The 26,961-nt window shown below is 37.2% G+C and overlaps 1 protein-coding gene across 12 annotated transcripts in view; it reads right to left on the bottom strand.

Moving 5' to 3' along the window:
• The window catches only part of ADAMTS3 (ADAM metallopeptidase with thrombospondin type 1 motif 3), a 320,013-nt gene that overhangs the window by 95,312 nt on the left and 197,740 nt on the right, over positions 1–26,961 (bottom strand). The gene's annotated exons all lie outside the window — the stretch shown is intronic.

Below are 26,961 nucleotides of genomic sequence, written 5' to 3'. Positions count from 1 at the left end.
GGACAGTCTATTCAATAAATGGTGCTGGAAAAACTGGATTTCCACGTGCAGAATCATGAAGCAAGACCCCTACCTTTCACCTTACACAAAAATTCCCTCAACATGGATTAAAGACTTAAATCTACGACCTGACACCATCAAATTATTAGAGAGCATTGGAAAAACCCTGCAAGATATAGGTACCGGCAACAACTTCATGTAAAACACCCCAGAAGCACAGGCAGTCAAAGCCAAAATTAACATTTGGGATTGCATCAAATTGAGAAGTTTCTGTACTGCAAAAGAAACAGTCAGGAAAGTGAAGAGGCAACCAACAGAATGGGAAAATATATTTGCAAACTATGCAACTGATAAAGGGTTGAGAACCAGAATCTACAAAGAAATCAAGAAACTCCACAAAAACAAAACCAACAACCCAATTAGGAGATGGGCCAAGGACTTCAATAGACATTTTTCAAAAGAGGAAATCCAAATGGCCAACAGGCACATGAAAAAATGTTCAAGGTCACTAGCAATCAGGGAAATGCAAATCAAAACCACAATGAGGTTTCACCTCACCCCGGTTAGAATGTCTCACATTCAGAAATCTACCAACAACAGACGCTGGTGAGCATGTGGGGAAAAAGGGACACTAACCCACTGTTGGTGAGAATGCAAATTGGTTAAGCCACTATGGAAGTCAGTCTGGAGATTCCTCAGAAACCTGAATATAACCCTATCATTCAACCCAGCCATCTCAATCCTTGGAATTTACCCAACGGAAATTAAATTGGCAAACAAACAAGCTGTCTGCACATTAATGTTTATTGCAGCTCAATTCACAATAGCTAAGACCTGGAACCAACCCAAATGCTCATCAACAGTGGACTGGATAAAGAAATTATGGGACATGTACTCTATAGAACACTATACAGCAATCAAAAACAATGAAATCCAGCCATTTGCAACAAGATGGAGGAATTTGGAAAACATCATGCTGAGTGAATTAAGCCAGTCCCAAAGGGACAAATATCATATGTTCTCCCTGATTGGGGACAACTAACTGAGGACCAAAGGGGAAACTTGTTGAAATGAAATGGACACTGTGAGAAACAGTGACTTGATCAGCTCTTGTCCTGACGGTTGATGTACAATGTGATACTTTATCCATTTTAGTATTTTTTTTGTTCTAGTACCATTGGTTGAACTCTGTAATTAACACACAATTATTCTTAGGTGTTTAAATTTTAACTGAAAAGTGATCCCTGTTAAGAATTTGGAAAACATTATGCTGAGTGAAATAAGCCAATCCCAAAATGACAAATACCACTTGTTCTCCCTGATAGGTGACAACTAACTGAGCACCAAAAAAGAAACCTGTTAAAGTGAAATGAACACTATGAGAAACGGTGACTTGATCAGCCCTTTCCCTGACTGTTGATGAACAACTTGATATGTTATCCCTCTTAGTATTTTTTTGTTTGTTCTACTTAATACTTTTGGTTGAATACTATAATCAATACACAATTCTTCTTAAGTGCTGAAACTTAACTGAAAAGTGATCACTGTTAAATATAAGAGTGGGAATAAGAGAGGGAAGAGATGTGCAATTCGGGACATGCTCAAGCTGACTTACCTCAAATGGTAGAGTTAGAAACATACCGGAGGATTCCAATTCAATCACATCAAGTGGGATGTACCAATGACATCTCACTAGTCCCAGTGATCAATTTCTGTTCATAATTGATCATAATGATAGGACTAAGAACCAAAGGGATCACATAAACAAGAATAGTGTCTGCAAATACTAGCTGATAGAATAAAAAAGGGAGAGAACGATCCAACATGGGAAGCGAGATACACAGCAGACCCATAGAATGGCAGATGTCCTAAACAGCACTCTGGCCTCAGAATCAGCCCTTAAGGCATGTGGATCTGGCTGAAAAGCCCATGAGAGTATTTCAGGCATGGAAAGTCAAGAAACTCTGGGGAAAAAAACAAACAAACAAACAAACATAAAAACCTAACTGAAAGATCTCTGTGAGTGAGATCCCAGTGGAAAGAACGGGTCATCAAAGAAGGAGGTACCTTTCTCTGAAGGGAGGAGAGAACTTCCACTTTGACCATGGCTTTGTCTAACTATGATCAGAGTCGGAGAACTCAAGGGGCTTCCATAGCCTTGGCAGCTCATGACAAGAGCCTAGGGTGATTACTGATGCCATAAACAAGAGTGTCAATTTGTTAAGTCAACAACAGGAGTCACTGTGCACTTACTCCTCATGTAGGATCTCTGTCCTTAGTGTGCTGTACATTGAGATTTCATGCTATAATTAGTACTCAAACAGTATTTTTGACTTTATGTTTCTGTGTGGGAGCAAACTGTTGAAATCTTTACTTAATGTATGCTAAACTGATCTTCTGTATATAAAGAGAAATGAAAATGAATCTTGATGTGAATGGAAGGGGAGAGGGAGTGGGAAAGGGGAGGGTTGTGGGTGGGAGGGACGTTATGGGGGGGAAGCCATTGTAATCCATAAGCTGTACTTTGGAAATTTATATTCATTAAATAAAAGTTAAAAATAAAAAAAAGAGTTTGAGGGAAAAAAAAGATATTTATTTTGTTAATAAATTTTTTTGAAACCCAGGCTTAGTTTTTTTCATAATACAAATTTTTCAGTACTTAGACTTCAAAAACAATTTGCACCAAAATAAACTTTTTTTTTAACTCTCTTTTCCATGACTGTGTTAGAATACCCTCATATTCCATTCATTAAGCAATACTGGGACAATAGCTTACTTTAAAGGAAAAAAAATTGTCTATTAAGCCTCACACCCAATATTATAATAAAATATACGCATTTAAATACCTAAACATGAAAAGATAAAATGAAGCCAACATAAAACTGGGAACGGAAAAATGCTGATACTGCCTCAAGCAGAACCTGTGGACCACATTTAGGTTGAGTCCAGCCTGCAGTGCTAGTTGGGGGCAGAGTCCCCTCTTAACTCCATGAATAAACAGCATATTGCCTGCTTCCCATTCCCACCACAAGGGCTCCTGGCTACAAGCAGGGAGGAGGCACCATCTTGATAAAGCGAGTGCAGCCAGTCCTGGCTGTGCACGAAAGTAGGGGATTTTATCCGAGATAAACCCGTGGTCAACACAGACTGAGCTGGCACCAAGGGATGGCAGACGCAGGCACCCACTTAAGCCTGTGAGGCACTGCGCTCCCCTAACTTTATCACAGGTAACCTTTCTCAAACTGCCGAGGCATAACGCTAGCAGGTAGAAGGATTTGGTGCTCTCTGTGGATGAAGCAGGCTCAATGGAGCCAGGAGGGGATCCCCTGCACCCTCTAACTGTGGGATCCTTGTGCACCATCAATGTGGGAATTTTGTGACTGCGTGATAGGGTATGGAATGTAGCTGGGTCTCTGGGCAATCCCTGTGTCTGGCTTCAGGGGCTCAGAGTTCCTGGAGTGCCTGGTGTGGATCACTGGAGAGGGTTCTGTGTTTACCCTGAGGACCACACAGATACTTTGTGCAATTCAGACACATACATGGGTGGGGTGTGTAGGAATGGTGGGCTCGCCCCAGACACTGATAACCTCGGCCAACAGCAGGTGTGGCAGCGATTACACTAGCTCTTATGATCATACCACCCTCCCCTGCTGACAAGAGAGATCTACCATGTCCAAGTTGGTGTCACACTGGACTCTGGCACTTCCCCCAAACACTGGCTAGAGCTTCTTGGCCCCACCTAGCACATGCCTCTTAATACTCACTAAAAGAGCAGACAGTCCACTAAGCCAGAGGCATAGTTCAAAGACAAAACCCATCAGAGGAGAAAATCTACAGGCGGTTCCAAAAATTTGTAAAAATAAAGGTAGAACTATAAGAAACATTAACAAGAATATATGACTCCCTGAAAGAAACACAACACTTCAGCATAGAACGTGAAGACAACTGATAACATGGATGAAATGGAATTCAAAAGAATGATCATAGAATTACTCAAAAATAATGAAAAACAAATACAGGAAATAAAAAACCCACACATGACATGCCTAAAAAATTTTGCTAGGAGATAGAGATATTCAAGAGAAATCAATCTTAAATATTACAAATGAAGAATTCAATATTTCAAATAAAAAATACACTGGAAAGCCTTGACAACAGATATGGTGAGGCCGAAGAAATATCTGAGCCAGAAGAAAAATCTTTGGAAATATCTCTGTCAGACAAAAAGAAAAGCAGAAAAAATTAGAAAAACAACAGTGTTCGAGATTTATGGGATACTATCAAACGACCTAACATATGGGACTTAGGAGTTCCTGCAGGTATGAAAAAAGAGAATGGATTAGCAGGCCTATTCAGTGAAATAATAGCATAAATATTCTAATTTTGAGGAAAAAAAGGGACATGCAAATACAGGAACCCCATGGAACTCCTAATAGACATGATCAGAAAAGATTTTCACCATGGCATATTATAGTCAAGCTTTCAACAGTAAAACAAAGATTCTAAAATGTGCATGAGAGAAATGCTAGATTACCTTCAGAGGATCTTCAATTAGACTGACAGCTGATTTCTCATCAGAAACCCTATAGGCTAAGAGAGAAAGGGGAAACATAGTACAAGCCCTAAAAGAAAAAAAAAAACTGTCAACCTAGAATACTGTACCCTGCAAAGCTTTCATTTATAAATGAAGGGGAAATAAATAAGTTTGAAAACAGAAATTGAAATAATTTGTCACTACTTGTCCAGCCTTACAAATGACACTTAAAGATGTGCTAAACACAGAAACAAGATAGTCATCATTCTGAAAGAATGTGAAGGTAGAAAATCTTCTAGTGAAAGTACAAAGGAAATTAAAAGCAATCAATAGAATATTGATGGAAAAGGGAAGGAACAACTTATAACGTATCAATAATAACCCTGAATGTAAATGGACTAAGTTCTCCAATTAAAAGAGAGACTGGCTGAGAGGATTAGAAATAAGACACATCTATCTGCTGCATGCAAGAAATACATATCACCAAAAAAGATACACACAGCATGAAAGTGGGAAGATGGAAAAAGAAATCCCATGCTAACAGAAAGTAAAAAGGAGGACATAGCCATCCTAACAGCAGACAAAATAGACTTAAATACAAAAACTGTTATAAGAGATGAAGAAGGGCATTATGTAATGATTATGAGATTAGGAAGATGTACCTATTGTAAAAGTATATGTACCCAATGCCAGGGCTGTGGGCTATTTAAAACAAATGTTAATAGATCTAAAGGGAGATATAGCTTCCAATATAATAATTGTGAGGAACTTTAATAACCCACTTTCATCAATGGACAGATCAAATAGTAAAAAACAATCAACAAAGAAACAACAAACCTAATCTACACTATGGACCAAATGCACTTAGTTGATAGCTACAGAATATTTCATCCCACAGCTACAGAATACTCATTCTTCCCCTCAGCGCATGGAACTTTCTTTAGGATAGACCATATGCTAGGCCAAAAAGCAAGTCTCAGCAAATAAAAAAAAAATGAAATCATACCATGTACTTTTTATGACCAAAACTGAATGAAGCTGGAAATTAAGAAAATATGCAAATGCGTAGAGACTGAAAACACTCTTCTGAATGAACAGCAGGTCACAGAAAAAATTAAGAGAAATAAAAAAATTCCAGGAAATAAATGAGGATGACATCATAACATATCAAAATTCAGAGGACACAGCAAGAGCAGTGTTAACAAGAAAAATTATAAACATTAATTCCTGTATCAAATAAATGATCTATCAATGCATCTCAAGGACCTAGAAAACAAGAATAAAACACATACCAAATTAGTAGGAGGAAAGAAATAATTAAAATTAGAGAAGAAATAAACAAGATTGAAAAACAATACAAATGATCGGTAAAATGAAAAGCTGTTTTTTTTCTTTTTTTTTTAAGATTTATTTATTTGAAGGTCAGAGTTACAGCAAGAGAGGGGGAAACAGAGAGACAGAAGGGATCTTCCATTCTCTGGTTCACTCCCTAAATGGCCAAAATGATCATGGCTGGCTCAGGCCAAAGCCAGGAGCCAGGAGCTTCATTGTTTCTCCCTCATGGGTGCAGGGGCCTAAGCACTTGGGCCATCCTCCACTGTGCTCAAGCACATTACCAGGCACTGCAGACAGTAGTTTACCCTGATGAGCCACAGAACCTGTCCTGAGAGCTGCTCTTTTGAAAAAATAAACAAAAAAATAAGAAGAAAAGGAGGAAAACAAATTAATAATATCACAAATCAAAAATGAGATGATATAATAGATACATTAGAATCCGGTCATTTGCAACAAAATGGAGAAATCTGGAAAACATCATGCTGAGTGAAATGAGCCAGTCCCAGAGGGACAAGTATCATATATTCTCCCTGATTGGTGACAAAAAGGAAACCTGTTGAAATGAAATGGACACTATGAGAAACAATGACTTGATCGGGCCTTGTCTTGACTGTTGATGTACAACTTAATACTTTATCCCTCCTAGTATTTTTTTGTCCTACTTAATACTATTTGTTGAACTCTACAATTAACACACAATTATTCTTAGGTGTTTAAATTTAACTGAAAAGTGACCCCTGTTAAATATAAGAGTGGGAATAAGAGAGCGAGGAGATGTACAGTTTGGGACATGCTCAATCTGACTTGCCCCAAATGGTAGAGCTAGAAACGTGCCAGGGGATTCCAATTCAATCTCATCAAGGTGGCATGTACCAATACCATCTCACTAGTCAAAGTGATCAATTTCTGTTCACAATTGATCATACTGATAGCACTAAGAGTCGAAGGGATCACATAAACAAGACTAGTGTCTGCTAATAATAACTGATACAATTAAAAAGGGAGAGAACAATCCAACATGGGAAGCGGGATACACAGAGACTCACAGAATGGCAGATGGTTCAACATATATGAATCAATAAATAGGATACATCACATTAACATATTAAAAAATAAAACCTTAGGATCTCAATTGGTACAGAGAAAGCATTTTATAAAACACAATATCCTTTCATGACAACAACCTTGAGCAAATTGGGTATAGAAGGAATGTCCCTCAACACAATCAAGGCAATATATGACAAATCCAAATCCAACATCATATTGAAAGGGGAAAGGTTCCACTAAGATCTGGAACCAGACAAGGATTTGAAGATTGTTATTCGATATACTTCTGGAAGTTTTAGCCAGAGCCATTAGGTAAGAAAAAGAAATCACAGGGCCACAATTGGAAAGAAGGATGTCAAATTACCTATTTTTGTATATTACGTGATCCTATATATAGGGGAACCAAACAACTCCACTAAGAGCCTATTATAACTCATAAGAGAGTTTGGTAAAGTTGCAGAATATAAACTCAACGCACAAAAATCAATAGCTTTTGTGTACAGAGATATGCTATGTCTGAGAAAGAACTTGTAAGATCAGTACCCTTCATAATAGCTACAAAAAATTAAATACCTTAGAATAAATCTAACCAAAGATATGAAAGATCTGCATAATAAACATTTCAAAGCATTAAAGAAAGAAATAGAAGACACAAAAAATGAAAAAAACTTTCCATGTTAGTGGATTTGAAACATTAATATTATCAAAATGGAGGCCAGTGCTGTGGTGCAGTGGGTTAATGCCCTGGACTGAAGCGCTAGCATCCCATATGGGTGCCAGTTCTAGTCCCGGCTGCTCCTCTTCTGATCCAGCTCTCTGCTATGGCCTGGGTCCCTGCACCCATGTGGGAAATCCAGAAGAAGCTCCTGGCTCCTGGCTTTGGATCAGCACAGCTCTGGCTGTTGTGGCCAACTGGGGAGTGAACCATTGGATAGAAGACCTCTCTCTCTCTCTCTCTGCCTCTCTTCTCTCTGTGTAACTCTGACTTTCAACTAAAAAATAAATATTTAAAAAAAAATTGCCAAAATGTCTATACTACCCAAAGCAATCCACAGATTCAATGTAAATTCAATCAAAGTACCAAATACATTTTTCTAAACAAGAAAAAAATGCTAAAATTCATATGGAAATACAAGAGACTCCAAAGAGCTAAAGAAATCTTAAAAAACAAACAGCCAGTGGTATCACAATACCAGATTGCAAGACATACTACAAGCAGTTATAATCAAAACAGGCTGGCACTAGCCAAAAAAAAAATAGACATGTTGACCAATAGAACACAATAGAAACTCCAGAAATTAATCCACACATCTACAATCAACTAATTTTTGACAAAAAAGCTAAAATAAATGCCTGGAGAAAGGACAGTTTCTTCAACAAATAGTGCTGGGGAAATTGGATCTCCACATGTAGAAGTATGAAACAAGATCCCATACAAAAATCAACTCACATTGGATCAAATATCTAAAGCTATGATCTGATACAATCCAATTAATAGAGGACCACATTCAGGAGCCTCTGCAAGACACTGTAATAGGCAAAGACTTCTTAGAAAAGATCCCAGAAGCACAGTCAATAAAAGCAAAAATAAAAAAAAAAAGTAAAAATAGACAACAAATAGGATTATACCAAGCTAAGAAGATTCTGCACTACAAAGGAAACACTTAGCAAAGTGAAGAGGCAACCAACAGAATGAGAGAAGATATTTGCAAACTATGAAACTGATAAAGGATTAATATCCAGGATCTATAAAGAGCTCAAGAAATTCAACAACAAAACAAACAATCCTGCTAACAAATACACAAAGGACTTGAACAGGTATTCTTCAAATAATGAAATTCGAATGGCTAACAGATGAAAAAATGATCAGGATCACTAACCATCTGGGATTGCAAGTAAAAAAGCACAAAAAGTTTTCACCTCACCCTACTTAGAATGGCTAACATGCAAAAATCAAAAACCAGTAAATGCTAGCAAGAATGTGGAGAGAAAGTTACCCTAATCCACAGTTGGTAGGAATATGAACTCGTACAACCAATATGGAAGACAGTATGGAGATACCTCAAAAACCTGAAAATAAATCTACCAGCCATCCCATTCCTAAGAATCTACCCAAAGAAAATGAAATCAGCATATGAAAGTGTTATCTGCACCCTCATGTTTACTGCAGCTGAAATCACAATTGCTAAGATATGGAATCAACCCAGATGTAATTCAAGTTGATGACTGGGTATGGGGCCGGCGCCGCGGCTCACTAGGCTAATCCTCCGCCTTGTGGTGCCGGCACACCGGATTCTAGTCCCGGTCGGGGCGCCGGATTCTGTCCCGGTTGCCTCTCTTCCAGGCCAGCTCTCTGCTGTGGCCCGGGAGTGCAGTGGAGGATGGCCCAAGTACTTGGGCCCTGCACCCCATGGGAGATCAGAAGTACCTGGCTCCTGCCATCGGATCAGCACAGTGCACTGGCCACAGCGCGCTGGCCGCGGCGGCCATTGGAGGGTGAACCAACGGCAAAGGAAGACCTTTCTCTCTGTCTCTCTCTCTCACTATCCACTCTGCCTGTCAAAAAATAGAAAAAAATACTTTATCATCTGTTAACTCATTGAATTCTCCAAAAAAAAAAGAAAATGTGATATATATACACTATGGAATACTATCCAGCAATGAAAAGAATGAAATTCTATGTTTTGCAACGAAATGGATGTAACTGGAAACTATTAAGCTTACTGAAATAAGCCAGTCACAAAAAGACAAATATCAAATGTTTTCCCTGATGTGTTATAATTAACATACAGAGTAAAAAATATAATGTAAATGAATGAAATTGACATTTTGATATTTTATTACCGTTTACAGCCTTAGTCTATACTCTTGAGGAGCATTTGTTTTTCTACTTACTGCTTGTTGAATTCTTTATTTAGTGTATGTTTAAGCTTATGATTATGAAATAAACTGAAAGTATGTCATTGTAAAAATTAAAAGACAAGTAGGAAGGAGGAGGGATGGTGGGAGAATGGATGGAAGGGAGGTTAAGGTGGGAAGTATCATTATGTTCTTAAATTTATACCTATGAAATAGATGAAATTCGTTCATCTTATATAAATACAAATTTTCAAATTAAAAAAAGACTTATCAAGATTCTTTAAAAGTTTTGCATGATAGTGAAAGCTTCACTCAACTGGAAAATCTGATTATGTGAAATAACTCATGGCTTGACACTAATGTTATTATATAAAAATGCAATAAAGGGCATTTACTAAATAAAAAAGAAATGTAACAAGGTGTCATTCAAGTAGTTTGTTAAATGAAGTGATTATTATAATGAACAATGAATAAAAGAATAAAACAAAAACCTGCAACATAGCACATTAACATGATGGTTTTTAATATTTTAAAAACTATTATTTCACATAGTAAGAGTTTCCCCGTCACAATAAAGTCTGAGCAAAGACATGAAAAAATCAAGGAACTTACACATCATCAACTCCACAGTGATTCATGAATGGATACAGGAATCAGAAAATATAAAAATCCAAACTTAAATCACAGATTCATAGAGGCACATACACACATACAGAGGAAAAGTAAAGACCAAAAGAATAAACAATAAAAGAATTTTCTTTTTATATTTTTATTTTGTGAAAATTCTGGGTATTACTATAACTAAGAAAGACATCATTAAATGATCTTCAAAAGAAATCAAAAGAAAAAAGGGGGGAACGGCGCTGTGGCATAGCTGGTAAAGCTGCCACCTGCAGTGCCAGCATCCCATATGGGTGCCAGTTTGAGTCCTGGCTGCTCCACTTCCAATCCAGCTCTTTGCTATAGCCTGGGAAAGCAGTAGAAGATGGCCCAAGTCCTGGGGCCCCTGCACCCACATGGGAGACCTGGAGGAAGCTCCTTGCTCCTGGTTTCGGATTGGTGCAGCTCCAGCTGTTGTGGCCAATTGGGGAGTGAACCAGCAGACTGAAGAGATCTCTCTCTCTCTCTCTCTGTCTCTCCTCCTCTCTGTGTAACTCTGACTTTCAAATAAGTAAACAAATATTTGAAAAGAAAAGAAGGCCAGTGCCGTGGCTCATTAGGCTAGTCCTCTGCCTGTGGCACTGGCACCCCGGGTTCTAGTCCCAGTTGGGGCACTGCATTCTGTCCCGGTTGCTCCTTTTCCAGTCCAGCTCTCTGCTGTGCCCCGGGAGTGCAGTTAAGGATGGCCCAGGTCCTTGGGCCCTGCACCTGCATGGGAGACCAGGAGGAAGCACCTGGCTCCTGGCTTCGGATTGGCGCAGCGCGCTGGCTGCAGTGCACCAGGAGTAGCAGCCACTTGGGGGGTGAACCAACGGAAAAAGGAAGACCTTTCTCTCTCTGTCTCTCTCTCTCTCTAACTCTGTCAAAAAAAATTAAAAAAAAAAAGAAAAGAAAAAAGAGGTATACAATGATTTGTAACTTCTCATGAAATCTTAATTTGTATTAAAAGAATAATACCACCAATAGAACTTTTTTTAAATCTAGCACTTTATAAGCACACCTTTCTTGCACTTTCTATACTGTTTAAAGTTTGTTTGTTTTGCCTCCTCTATTAATTTTATAAAATTGTGGAAGAATTGAGCATGTTTGTGTCTGTCTGCATACAATGGGCCTAAACAATATAAGGAGCTTCCAACAACTTCATGGAAAGTGCATATTATGAAAAATCTGTGCATGAATTTCACAAATTTTTGCACAGAAATACATACGTTTGAAAGCCACTTTCCACAAACATGTTTGGAGTGTTATTGTGCAGCCTCTGGCTCATAAGATGGCATGTAATAAATGACAGCAGAAGCATTTCATGATTGCGGGAGTGAATAAACTAAAAGTAATACTATCACAGACCACAAAGAAATAAAGTTGTTTCAGAAACTAATCTCTCTCAGATACAGTCTTGCAGCTGCAGAAAGACACATGCAGCCTTGCAGTTGTTAAAGAGCAGGTTATCAGCTGGATAAATGAGCGGGCATCTCTGGCACGGAAGGAAAATCACTCGCATTTGAATTCTACCTCATTGTGTTCCTGGCAGATATTTTATTCATACTTGATACTTTTTTGTTGAAAATGTTCCCCACACTTACACAATGCAATGTCTTTCATGTTCCTCACAAGTCTTCCCTCCTACCTATATTATGTGCAAAACAGTGCTGCCTTGTGGTGTTATTTGTGTTTGGCCTCTGAGGCCACATTGTGCCATCTCCAAAGGGAAACGCATTACAAATCAAGATCACTACACACAACTCCTGCAGGCTGTGTACTTCACAGGAGCATAAGGTACAAAGAAATGCTGTACACATCAAGGATATAAGTTGGGGCATTTGTAACCTCAATTTTCTGATGTATAGGGGTAAATTATCTGGAAGAAGGAGTCCTTTATTCTCTAACGTACAAAGTTCCTGGAGCACATAAAGTTAATTAAACAATATTTAGATAAATAAATATACCATGAACCGAACCAATATTTAATGTTCAAAAATTAATGTATTAAACATTGGCTTTATCTTCACAATGATATATGGGGAAACTACATTCAAAATGGCAAATGACATACATGAAATGTGATAAACTAAAGCTCTTTTGGCAACAAATATTCTTGAGTTTGATGGCTTGCAGACATACATATTCAGTATTATCAGAAATCATAGGCTCTATTCTTATATGCAACACTTAAAGCTACCAAAACAGGACCCAGCGTCCAGGAACTTACTCTTTCTCAAACAGTGCCACACTTTAATACCACATTCCATGACACACCCTTCTATTTAGGCCCCTAACAAATAATGTTTTCACTTTCAGATCCTCAAGGACACTGTGTTAATAAAAATAAAAGAAGCAGCATTAACAAAAATAACCACAAAATAGTCTGGTCTCTCTTTTCTCCCACTGAAACAATATTTCCTGAGTATGTGCTTTATAAAACACCATGTTGAATATAAGCACTTTTTAGGCATAATCATGTTACCAAACATTTTACTCAGGAAGATGATACTTTTCAGTAATTTGATATTCACTGTAGGGTTAAGGTAGAAGATACCTGGATGAAATGAAGTTCTACAATCTAATCCCAGGTTGCCAGAGGTATAGTACAGCTTATCCCGTTGTCAGCTGGGCCCTGCTTTGAATAAAAGTGCTTCCCCATATTTACAAATATGATGAGATGTGACCTTTTTTTCACAAGCTATGCCTTTTATGCTTCCTTTTTAGTAAATTCCTTATGCATTTAATATGACCTATAATTTATAAAAATATGTTTTATTCCACACTTAAGAGGACCTCTATTCTATTGCATAAAGTAACATAAACCTTGTTATAATGGTGTTGGTGGGAACATTAGTCCTCTTGGGGACATTAATGGCATTGAAAAGAAGCTAATGTGTCTAGCCAGAATTTTCTAGATCACTCCATGCTCAAGAGGAAAGTTTTACAGGGTGTTTTATACCTAAAGCTTATTTTTCAGATGATGCTTTTAAACAGTAAATTAACAGCGTAATAGAATGCAAGCCTTGGAGGGACAGGGAAAGTTTACAGCAGATTCTTCATCTGCCCTAAATAAGGGTTCTCGCTCTTCACTCTGTTGCCTATGGTTTTGACAAGGACAATTGTGGAATTAGGCCTCCTTCACCTTCAAAAATGTAGTAAGAAATCATACTCTTTAAGAGCTCATAATTTGATTTTAAATGTTATTTTCTTTAGTTTAAAAAAATATTAATTTTAGAATTTCCAGTGTACAAGTCAAATAGCCAGCTTTAGGTTTCTGATGTTTCCATAAATTTGATACATTCCTCTTAGTCCATCAAAAGACATTTCTAGTATCCACAGTGCCTTCTACTTTAGAAACTGAACCAGATTAGATTAGCCTATAGCTTACTACTTAGATGTTTGCCATCTTTATACAGAACTACATTTCAATATGTAAAAGTATGATTCTACTATCAATAACAGGTTGCATCAAAGCAGATGGACATCAATATTTCTATTACAAAATATAATTAAAAGTGTATGTACTAATTTGGGACATGCTCAGGCTGACTTGCCCCAAATGGTAGAGTTAGAAACATACCAGGGGACTCCAATTCAATCCCATCAAGGTGGCATGTACCAATGCCATCTCACTAGTCCAAGTGATCAATTTCAGTTCACAATTGATCATAATGAAAGGACTAAGAGTCAAAGGGAGCACATAAACAAGTCTAGTACCTGCTAATACTAACCGATAAAATAAATAAAGGGGAGAGTGATCCAACATGGGAAGCGAGATACTCAGCAGACTCATAGAATGGCAGATGTCCTAAACAGCACTCTGGCCTCAGAATCAGCCCTAAAGGCATTCCGATCTGGCTGAAAAGCCCATGAGAGATTTCAGGCATGGAAAGCCAAGACACTCTGGCAAAAAAAAAAAAAAAAAAAAAAAAAAAAAACCAACCTAAATGAAAGATCTCTGTGAGTGAGATTCCAGTGGAAAGAACAGGTCTTCAAAGAAGGAGGTACCTTTCTCTGAAGGGAGGAGAGAACCTCCACTTTGACTATGACCTTGTCTAAACAAGATAAGAGTCGGAGAACTCAAGGGGCTTCCATAGCCTTGGAAACTCATGACTGGAGCATGGGGAGATTACTGAGGCCATAAACAAGAGTGGCAATTTGTAAAGTCAACAACAGGAGTCACTGTGCACTTACTCTTCATGTAGGATCTCTGTCCTTAGTGTGCTGTACATTGAGACTTAATGCTATAACGAGTACTCAAACAATATATTTCACTTTGTGTTTCTATGGGGGTGCAAACTGTTGAAATCTTTACTTAATGTATACTAAACTGATCTTCTGTAAAAAAAAAAAAAAGAAATTATCAATTCCCAACATGACTCTCACTGGGATTAAACATGACAATAGTTCTGATCTGGTTTCATCATCATTTAAAAAATCATCTATTATTTTTCACTTTATGTTTCTGTGTGGGAGCAAACTGTTGAAATCTTTACTTAATGTATGCTAAACTGATCTTCTGTACATAAAGAGAATCGAAAATTAATCTTGATGTGAATGGAAGGGGAGAAGGAGTGGGAGAGGGGAGGGTTGTGGGTGGGAGGGACGTTATGGGGGGGAAGCCATTGTAATCCATAAGCTGTACTTTGGAAATTTATATTCATTAAATAAAAGTTTAAAAAAAAGTTTATATTAGTGAAAAAGATTCAGGGAAAATACTAAAAAATTGAAAAAATATTTATTTCGAAATATGTTGCAATAAAATGAATTTAATTTTAAAAAAAAGTGTATGTACTTATATATTTATTTCTTCTGAGTGCTTAGAGGGAACTAAGAAAGAAGCACAGAAAATTTTTAGCATAATCAACTTACTATACACACACACACACAGATCCCTAGCTGGGAGTCTAACAAGTGTTATAATTATTTAAAAATGTCAGGGTTGTTATGTATTTATGGCTACTTATGTGCTTCTAACTTTTTGGGTGTTATGTACATAATGTCTTAGAATCTTATCTATGAAATTCATGAAACCTTTTCTATATATATTAATAGTTGGCTAAATTTATTCCTAAATATTTCATTTTTTGTGACTACTATGAATGAGATTTCTTTCTTGATTTCTCTATGACTTCATTATTTATGTATAAAAAGTACTAGTTGTTGTATGGTGATTTTGTAAACTGTAACTTTACTGAATTGATTTTCAGTTTTAACAGCTTTTTAGTGGCATGTTTAGGTTTTTCCATGTACAACATCATCTTATCTGTAAATACGGATAATTTTAGTTCCCCTTTCCAATTTTGATGTTCTTCATTTCTTTCTATACCTTAACTGTTCTTGATAAAACTTCCAGTCTATTTCCTTCTAGCAATTTATCTAAGCCTATGCCTTTGGATTTTTGTTAGTTGTATATAAGCAATATCAAATTCTGCCTTCTTTTTGAGAAAATGTCAAATTTTCCCAAATTGTTACCATTATCTCACAGATTCAGCTTTAAATAGTTGCCAAATATTTCCTTATGGTGATGTACCTATAGTTTGACAATTAATGAATTGCTAATATGAGTATTTAATTATTTTCTTGTTTTTTAAAGATTTTATTTATTTATTTAAGAGGTAGAATTACAGACAGTGAGATGGAGACACAGAGAGAAAGGTCTTCCTTCCATTGGTTCACTCCCCAAATGGCCGCAACGGCCGGAACTGTGCCAATCTGAAGCCAGGAGCCAGCAGCTTCTCCTGGTCTCCCACGCGAGTGCAGAGGCCCAAGCAATTTGGCCATCCTCTACTGTTCTCCCTGGCCATTGCAGAGAGCTGGACTGGAAGAAGAGCAGCCAGGACTAGAACCGGTGCCCATATGGGATGCCGGTGCCACAGGCGGAGGATGAACCTACTGCGCCACGGCACCGGCTGTATTTAATTATTTTCATATGACTTTGCCAATCTTGACATCTGCCTTTACCTATGATTCTGTGTAGTATTCACGAGAGTCCAAATTCTTAGCCTCTGCCTGCAGTGCCAGCATCCCATACAGGTACCAGTTCATTTCTGGCTGCTCCTCTTCTGATCCAGCTCTCTGCTTGTGGCCAGGGAAAGCACTGAAAGATGGCCCAAGTGCTTGGGCTCCTGCACCCATGTGGGAGACCCAGCAAAAGCTCCTGGCTCCTGGCTTTGGATCAGCTCCGCTCCAGCCACTAGGCCAGTTGGGGAGTGAACTAGCAGATGGAAAACCTTTCTGTCTCCTCCTCTGTCTATAACTCTACCTCACAAATAAATAAATAAAAATTTTTAAAAATTGATGGAAGCAAAAAAAAAAACTTTCTAACATTTTTAATGTGCTAAAACAAAGTATTCTAATATAATAATTTTAAAAGTGAGGGTAAAAACAAAAGTGTTCCCAAAGCAGTGAAATTGTAAAGAATAAATAAAATCAACAATGTTGTCAGCAGACTCAGAGCAAAAGGTAAACCAACAGCCTTTTTTCAATCAATAGGGATGTAACAAAAACCTGAGTGAACAGGAAGAAAGAAGCAGCATCAGAAAAAGGGAACAACAATTAATCTTGACTAATTTGGCATGTTGAAAAGATGTGTAAAATTAAAACACATGACAATTATACAAATATTAGTAGTGGGTGGTAAGGAATTAATGTGGCCTAAGATTCTAATATTTTCCTATGGCATGACAAAAAATATTAGACAATAATAAGTAAAATATATATGTTATACTTTTAGCATATATACTAAGAGGGAACAGGCCTTTAGCCCCAGGGTAAAATGCCAGTGAAGATACCAGGATCCAACGTCAGAGTACCTGGGTTCTAACTGCAGGATCTAGCTCCGACTCAGTTTCCTACTACTGTTGGCTATAGGAGGCAGTGCGGATAGTTCACATCATTAACTTCCTTTCTCCCATGTGGGAGACCTGGACTGAGTTTACAGCTCCCACTCCCAGCCCAAAGCAGGCATGAGGAGCGTGAACCAGCAGGTGGGAGTTCCCTCTGTCTCTCTGCCTCTCAAATAAAGAAGCAAATAATGATGTGTTTAAGGCTATGTGAAATGTAACCTTATTTGGATGTGGTGTCACATCACTGCAGATACACACATTTCTGTTGTTTTAGAGATCCAGTTTGTGGTACTTTGTTATGATACAACTAGTTGACATGGAAATTTATTACATGAGTTCATGGAAACAGTAATTTAAACTAATTTTGGAAAAAAAGTTAAATTCATAAGTTTTTTATAATATGAATTTTCTACAAACTTTTTGAAGATTACTTATACTTAAATTAAAAAAAATGAAGGTTTCATACTATGAAAGAAAACTAAAATTAAAAAATCCAGCAATATGCAATTTACGAGATACACCTTCAATACTAGAAATGAAGAAAGACTAAAAATGAAAGGATCTAGAAAGATGTACCAAGAAAACACTAAAGAAAATAAAGCAGGTATAGCTATACTAATAGTAAATAAATTAGATATTAAAGCAAGAGCATTGCTAAAAACAAAATTAACATTTCTAAGATCTCAATACACAATCTGTATGAAAGAAAAAATGATTCAAAATTTGCATTCAATTAATTATACGCCTTTATTGTAAATAAAGAATAAATTGATAGAAATACAGGAGAAAAGTATCTACAACCATAATGGGAGACATTAACACAGCTAATACTCAGTAAAGAACAACTACGATATGACCCAGCCATCCCACTCCTGGGAATTTACCAAGGAAATGAAATCAGCACATGAAAGAGTTATCTGTACCACCATGTTAATTGCAGCTCAATTTATAATAGCTAAGATATGGAGTCGACTCAAATGTCCATCAACTGAAGACTGAGTACAGAAATAATGGGATATGCACACCACAGAATACTACACAGCAGTTGAAAAAAATGAAATCCTGTGTTTGCAACAAAATGGATGCAACTGGAAAACATTATACTTAGTGAAATAAGCCATTCCCCAAAGGACAAATATCATACGTTCTCACTGTTCTGTGCTAACCAATAGAGCACCTAAAAGGTAACCTATAAAACTGAAATTGACACTTTGAGATGCCATGACTTTGAACAGTTATTGTCTCAACTGCTGAAGATCTTTTTTTTTTTAACTTTTATTTAACAAATATAAATTTCCAAAGTACAGCTTTTGGATTACAGTGGCTTTTTCTCCCCCATAACTTCCCTCCCACCTGCAACCCTCCCATCTCAAGCTCCCTCTCCCATCCCATTCACATCAAGATTCATTTTCAATTATCTTTATATTCAAAAGATTAATTTAGTATATATTAAGTAAAGATTTCAACAGAAAACACAAAGTGTAAAGTACTGTTTGAGTACTAGTTATAGCATTAACTCACATAGTACAACACATTAAGGACAGAGATCCTACATGAGGAGTAAGTGCACAGTGATTCCTGTTGTTGACTTAACAAATTGACAGTCTTGTTTATGGCGTCAGTAATCACCCTAGGCTCTTGTCATGAGTTGCCAAGGCTATGGAAGCCTTGAGTTTGCCAACTCTGATCTTATTTAGACAAGGTCATAGTCAAAGTGGAAGTTCTCGAGGAACATTTTTTTTTCATACTATTTGTTGAACTCTTAGTATAGAGTTAATCTTATCTGTATGGGAATAGGAGAGGGAGGAGGAAGAAGGGTGAGAGTGCAGGCAGGAGAGAGCGTAGGTAGGAAGAATCACTATGTGCGGAAGTTTGTATTTTTGAAATGCAAAAAGTTTGTATACCTTAAAAAAAGGTTTCTGGGGAAAAATAAACTTATTGGGGCCACAAAAATAGAACAGGTACATTTTAAAAGCTAGTATATCTCTAGAAGACCCAAACAACATAATTGATAAATTTGTGTTGCTAGTAGTGTTGTAGTGTCATATTCCAAAATTACAGAAGTCGCATTCTTTTCAAGTAGTCATGGAACATTTGTCCATGGCTGGATGATAATAGTTTTTCAGCATGAACAAATTTCAGAGAAGTGAAATCTTTTAGTGGTTTCCCACTTCAAAGGAATTAAGCAAGAAATCAAAACCAGAAAAACAATTAGAAAACATGCATAAGTGGAAACTACGCAATTCAGTCATAAAACATGTGTCAAAGAAGACATCACAATAGGAAGCAGAAATTTTTCTGAACTGAAAAAAATATTGGAATTTGTGACACGTATATTAGGCTGTAACTTAGAGGAAAATATATAGCCTTGAATACCTAAATTGGGAAAAGAAGAAAGGGTCAATAACAGCTTCTTAATATTCATCTCAAGTTAGAAAAGGAAAACATTAAAGGCCATTATACTAGATGGAAGAATAAAGTGCAGGATAAAATAGTAACATATATATATATATATATATATATATATATATATATATATGTATACCTATGTGAACACATATAAATAAAAAAATATAATAGAAAAAAAAACACAACCAAAATTCAAATCTGTGGAAAGATGCTATAATACTAGAAGACTTCTATAAAGACTGATCAGACAGCAATAAGATATAAATTATCAATATACAAAAAGAGAGAGATTACCATTACAGATCCTAAAAATAAAACTGGGACATATCATGAGCAATGTTATTTTTTAATTTTTTAATTTTAATGTTTAATTAGTTTTTAACAGATTCAATGTGATTTGCAGATACAATTCTAAGAACATAATGATATTTCCTTCATCCTTTTCTCCCTCCCTCCCCCTCTCCTCCTCCCAACCTTCTTTCCTTTTCACTTTATCTTTTTTTTTTTTTTTTTTAGTTTTTGAGGTAACATAGTTTAAAATCACATCACAGTAAAAAGGCTTAATACTTCACCAACTAATAATTTTTAACAATTAAAAAACAAAAAGACCCTAGTTTAGTGGGAATATAGACAACGGCTATAAACAATAATTGAATAGAAAAATGAGCATTTCACCCATATATAGTAAATTTTAAAGTAATCATAAATTAAAACTCCTAATTCCTTGAAAAACACAGCTTGCTAAGAATGATATCATAAGGAAAAAAGTATAAATTAAACTATATCTAAAGTAAATGAACTTGCAATTACAAATCTTTCCAGGAATTCAAAGGATTCTATGGACAACCTGAATTCGGCCAGATCTATGGACATAAAGTCAATATCAAAACAGCATTTTTCTATATGTTAAAACAATTTTAAAAGCTAGAATTCATAACAGTGTAAAAAACCTTTAGATAATCAATAAAACAAAAAGACAATATGCATTAGTCACATTCATTGCTGTTGTTACCATAGTGAAATATGTGAGGCAGACTATGTAAGTATACATATACATATATAAACATATTTGTATATATATACTTTTCATATACTTACTTGCTATATATGATATATATATAGACACACTTCATATGTATGATATCTATGTACACACTTATATGTATAGGTTTGCTACAGCTCGCAGTTCTGAAGTACAAAGTCTAGTGACCTCATCTGGTACAGGTCTTCTTGCTGGCAGACACAATGGGGTGTACAGCATATAAGTAAGAGACCAAAAGTGTACATGTCTGTCTCTGTGGTCTGCCTTCCTCTTTCTATAAATCCGCCAGAATTCAATAGGTGCACTCCCTAATGACTTGTTCTAATCCTAACCACTTACCAAGACCCCACCTTTAGACACTATAGTTGAATTATTAAGTTTTCACGCATGACTCCTTTGGGCATGCTGAAACTACAGCAAGATGCTTTACTTGTATACTAAAAATTATAAAACATCATCAAGAGAAAATCAGAAATAGCTAAATAAAAGCAGGGATAAGCTATTGTCATAGTTTAGAAGACTCATTATTACAAAGAAGATTCATTGTGCTAAAGATAATGTCTCCCTAAATTAATCTTTAGGTTTCACATAATCTCAATGTGAAGCTGGCTGGAAGCTTGAAGTGGAATTTTTAAAAATTATATGAAAATGCAGAGTCAAAAATAGTCATGGAAATCTTTAAAATTCAACAGAGATTTGAACTACCTACCCCCTACATCTCAAAATTTGCTATGAAGCTGAAATAGCTAATGGTGCAACACTGACCCAAAGATAGGATCCAAAACAGAAGCCCACACACATGATAATCCCTAACACAAGGCCATCCTAGCATGCAATGGAAAAATGAACTTCTCAGTAAACTGTGGTGCTTAGCCAAATATCCACATTAAGTAGGGGTAAGAAGGGGGAATCATTAGCTTTAACTCATAACAAACACAGAAATAACTTCTAGATGATTTAAACCTGAATATGAAAGAAAAAACAGGAGAGAACTGAAATGAAGACACTGTCTTCATGACTTTGAGACAGGCAAAATTAACCACGGAAAAATTTGGATAGATTCAATAGTAACATCTGTTCATCAAAAGATACTAAGTGAAATCATTAACAAAAACATACACTCCAACAGAAAAACTATCAGAAGACTTCAGTAATTGGCCTGCACTGTGGCACAGTGGGTAAAACTGTCACCTGGGGTGCAGCCATCCCATATGTATGTTGGTTCAAGCTCTGGCTGCTCTACTTAGGATCCAGATCCCTGCTGATACACCTGAGAAAGCAGCTGAAGATGGCCCAAGTCCTTGGGCCCCTGCACCCATGTGGGAGACCCAGAAGAAGCTCCTGGGTCCTGGCTTCAGATCAGCCCACCTCTAGCTGTTTCAGGCATTCGGAGAAGATATTTGGAGAAGACTCTCTCTCTCTATAACTCTGCCTTTCAAATAAATAAATAAAACTTAAAAATAAAAGACTTCAGTAGGCAACTCATCATACTGGATATTCAAATGATCAATACATATGGAAGTATGCTCAATCTCAATAGTCATCAAAGAAATGATAATGAAAACCATTATGAAATATCACTATACACTTTGAAAATGGCTGAAATTAAATAACAATGGGCAAACACAGCATTGATGAGGAAGTGGGACAATTTGATTTTTCATATAATTTTTGGTAAGAGCATGTATTGATAAAGCCACTGTGAAACTTGGAAATATATACTAAATCTGAACATACAACACAGAAATTTCACTCCTTGGTACATACCCAGAAGTGTATACATATGAGCACCAAAAGCATGTATAAAAATGATTACAGCAGCACTGCTTATAATGGCCAAATGGAAACAACCCAGGCTATGAACAATACAATATATAAGGAAATTATGATACAGCCAAGCACTGGGTTAGTATGCATTAGCAAGGATGAATAAACTACGGCTGCACACATCGATTAAGTTCAGAAAAATAAGTGAAAGAAGACAGACATAAAAATCCAAAATTTAAAATTCAAAATTCAAAATAAGTCAAAATACACTTATCATGGTTTAAGTGAAAATAGCAGTGAGAGAAGTTTGTGAGGTGCTGATCACACTACACCCCGTAAATGTTTAGAGGCATTCATGCAAAGGCAAATGATCATCTGCCCAGTTTAGTAAAAAATATGCTAGGATAGGCATACTGCATATTCCTTCACTTCTTCACACAAAGCATGGTACAAAGGATGTAGAAAACAAAGGATTCTTAGGCTTATAACATTTTCAGCAATAAAAAGATACAGTGCTCGCTTTGCAAGTTGGGCTATAACTTTTTTTCATGGTAACATTAAAAACATGTACTTATTTAATTAAACAAAAAACCTGAGTGGCTGCCCATTTGCCCTACTGTATGTTTGGGAATTGGTTCCTTTTCTGCTGGTGCACAATTCCCTATTATTATCTCTTTGGTTCCCTGCTATGCTGAATCATCACGGCCAAGGGTTGTTTTTAGCATTAAGCAGCTAACCCAGAAGCAAAGAAAACCAGTCACAAGGGATTATCTCCTGTAGGACTGTGCTAGAATTATTGCACATGTGAATCATTAAAAAAATGAATAATTGTATGTGGCACATGGAAGAAAAAAGCTATAAATAGAAGAAAGCCAAAGATGTCACTAATTATTAACTAGGCAATATGAAAATGAACCCTTCCATAAATAGACTTTTATATTTTTTCCTTACACTAAATTTTCTTCCACTTCTGTTTCTTCCATCCTGTCCACATTGGTGGATTATTTATTGCTATTTCAGTTATATATTTCAGGAGAATGAGGTGACTGATTATATTTTTACATAGTTTCTTGGTCTAAAATGCTGTGAAAGGAATTTAGTTTTAAATGTGGAACCTGTTACTATGACATCAGAAAAATGACAACAGAAATGGATAGCAAAAAGACTCTCAACACTGTTAATTCTAGTGACTATAATCGCTCAAACTCTCTTGTCCTTGCTATAAGCAATTATGACCTTTAAGTGAAAGGATGTGAGGATGTGTCTGTATGACACTCCAGAAGCCATTTGCCTAGGCTTTGCGGTTTGTTCTTTACTATTCTCTTTAAGACATGCCTCCCATATCTCACAGGTTACTACATGGAAAGAGATCAGTGTTTATAGACTTAGTTCAGAGCTGCTAGCCCTGAAATGTTTCCTCCCACTATATTTCTTCTTGATCTTGGTCTTCCTGGCTACCTATTTTATTACCAATTCTTTCATTCCTTTTCTAGCATTATCTCACCCTTCAGAATTGATGCTAGGCACCGCTCTCTCTTCCTCTCTACTATGACTCAGTAACTGGCCTCTGGCAACCCTGAGTAAATCTCTATTTCACCCTCATGAGGTAGCAAATTAGCCCAACAAGCCCGACTTTACCACAAAGAATTGCCACCAGGCAGCCAGTGCGTTTTTGGGGGTTCAGTCCTTTCAATTCCACAGATATTCCCTGTGTGCCTACTACGTGCCGAAACTCTGCCAGGTGCTAGAAAAGAAAATGATGAGTAAAACAGAGGCTCCTGGCCCTTCAAGGGCTTACAATTTAATGGGAAACACAGAGCTGAAACAAGTAACTGCACAGATATATGATTACACACTGTGATGAGTGCTGAGAAGGGAAAGTTCTCGGTAACTCTGAGGGCATAAGAAGCTTGGCCTGACCTAGTCTGCAAGGTCAGGAAAGACTTCCAAGGAAGTGACATTCAGCCAAGATCTAAAGAATGAGCACCAGGCAGGAGCCATACCAGGCAGGAACTTGCATAACAGCATACGGATTAGTGCTCATAAAGCCAGAGGTCCTTTCTGCTGGAAAATTATTAAAGCATTAACCAAAGATACAGGGATAAGGAAAAGCTTAGGTATTTTGACATGGGGAACAAAATTAAAACTTATTCCAGTACAAGAGCTATTTCACTTCAAAGAACATTAAGCCAGTAAGTTCCTAAATAGGTGAGGGCATTCAAATGACCTGTGGAGTCTGTGAAACAAAGACTGCTTGGTCGCATCCCCAGTTTCTGATTGGCTAGATCCTTACTGGAGCCTGAGAGCCGCATTTCTAGTGAAGCTGCAGGTGATGATGAAGCTCCTGATTTGAGAACTTCTGCTTTAAGGACATCTTTATTCACATGCAAAACAACGGGATTACTGCCTCTGGGCACACTTTACAAACTTGATGCATAAAATCAGTGAACCCTTTGAGGATATAAATGGTTCCATATTTTTCTTGCACTGCATTGCCAAAGATGGTGAATTTGAAAAACTCAATAGCTACATTTTATTTACAAAAAGATATTGTATGGTGTTAGATAGTAATGTTAAAATATTGAAGAAATCTTCACACGAGGCATTCATTTAAGTGGTATGGAGAAACAGGAATTAGAATATTGAAAAAGAGAAGCCAAGATTGAGTAGCTATGTAGTCAGTACTGTTAGCATTGTCCTAAAAAACATTTTAAAATATAAGGGTATTCAAGAAAGTTCATGGAAAAATAGAATTAAAGAAGTTTACTGTGCTGCAAACCTTTTGGAATCTATCCATCGTTTTCCAAAATACACATTTTCCATCTACCTTTTGAAGACCCCTCACACGCATGGATTACAATAGGATTTTTACACCCAAATAAATTTATTTCTTGTTCCATTTTCCATAATCCCTTTGAAGAGCCCTAGTTACTAAAGTGCTTCCATACCAATTGACAAGTAGTTATCCAATCTGATTCTTGAGACTCACAAACCCACAAAAGCAACTAAAAAGGTCCACAACCACACTGCTACAGCCCCTACTTCTGTCTGCTCTGAATGGTTTGTGTCCTTGCTGGTAGTTAAATATTTCGATTATTACCCTTAATAAGGGGGAGGGATAAAACTGTTGCCAGCTCTTTTCAGACATCTGCCCAAATCATTCCAGTACAAATCCTGGACTTACAACAATGTTTGCTCCTCCTCTGCATTTCTACTCCATGTGACTTCTTACAATAAGCTCCAGGAGGCCGGCGCCGTGGCTCAATAGGCTGATCCTCCACCTTGCGGCGCCAGCACACCGGGTTCTAGTCCCAGTCGGGGCGCCGGATTCTGTCCCGGTTGCCCCTCTTCCAGGCCAGCCCTCTGCTGTGGCCAGGGAGTGCAGTGGAGGATGGCCCAAGTGCTTGGGCCCTGCACCCGCATGGGAGACCAGGAGAAGCACCTGGCTCCTGCCATCGGATCAGCACGGTGCACCGGCCACAGCGCGCTGGCCGTGGCGGCCATTGGAGGGTGAACCAACGGCAAAGGAAGACCTTTCTCTCTGTCTCTCTCTCTCACTGTCCACTCTGCCTGTCAAAAAAAATAAATAAATAAAAATAAATAAATAAAAATAAAAACAATAAGTTCCAGGAGTATTGAGAAAGAAGAAAGACCAAAAGCTGGGGAAGGAATTCAGGATATGTCATTGCAAAGCAACTCCACTTGAGGGTTGTTAAAAGGTGCTCAACACAGTCAGTTTACAAAGACCTACTCAAACCGCTAATGAAGAAAGGATGCAGTAGTCCTGACTGGTCTACATCTGTCTTCTCTGTCCCAGCATTTTCCAAAGCTATGTAAACTTTCCTTCTGCAGATGCTAGAAGTATTCCAAGTTGCCATCGGGTGTGACATGGTTCCATTGCCAGGAGCTCTGCCACCTTGAGCTGTTTCGGTCTATGGCCTTGATATTCTGAGTGGCCTTTGGAGTTGCCAGCATTGGACAGAAACAAGGAATTCATACTTTGGAACTGCGTCACTGTTGTTTCCACCTGTGCTCAAAGAAAGGACTTTTTGCCTCCAGTATTCAGTTAAAGTTTCTTAGCTTCAAATCTGGGATTCACTAACCAATATTTGAAAATGTAGGAAAATCAAGGAATAACAAGCACACTCTGAATTTCTTCAAGTGTTTACCACCGAGTAAATCAATTCAAATCAACTCACTCTGCACACTCTGAGTAGTGTTCAGGTGAAGAAAGCATGCTTAGGGCCACAAAAATACTCTTCCAGGAAATGTATTCTGAAAAATATTCTGTCTTACTTGGAATTAAAATTAATAACAAATGAATACTCCCATATCAACTGGTAAAGATATCACCCACATTAAAAAACTAATTTCTCGTTAATTTCCTATTCATTCCCATAGAAAATGGTGACATTCCTTGCGTTTACATTAGCTGCAACTATAACAATGGGCACAATGAAAGATGGACTTCGTAAATC

Source organism: Oryctolagus cuniculus, chromosome 8 (genome assembly GCF_051225735.1).
Source record: "Oryctolagus cuniculus isolate XC-2025 breed Fujian yellow rabbit chromosome 8, ASM5122573v1, whole genome shotgun sequence".
NCBI classification, from domain to species: Eukaryota; Metazoa; Chordata; class Mammalia; order Lagomorpha; family Leporidae; genus Oryctolagus; species Oryctolagus cuniculus.
Note: the sequence above shows the minus strand (reverse complement) of the source record. Positions and strands in the feature narration are given on the sequence as shown.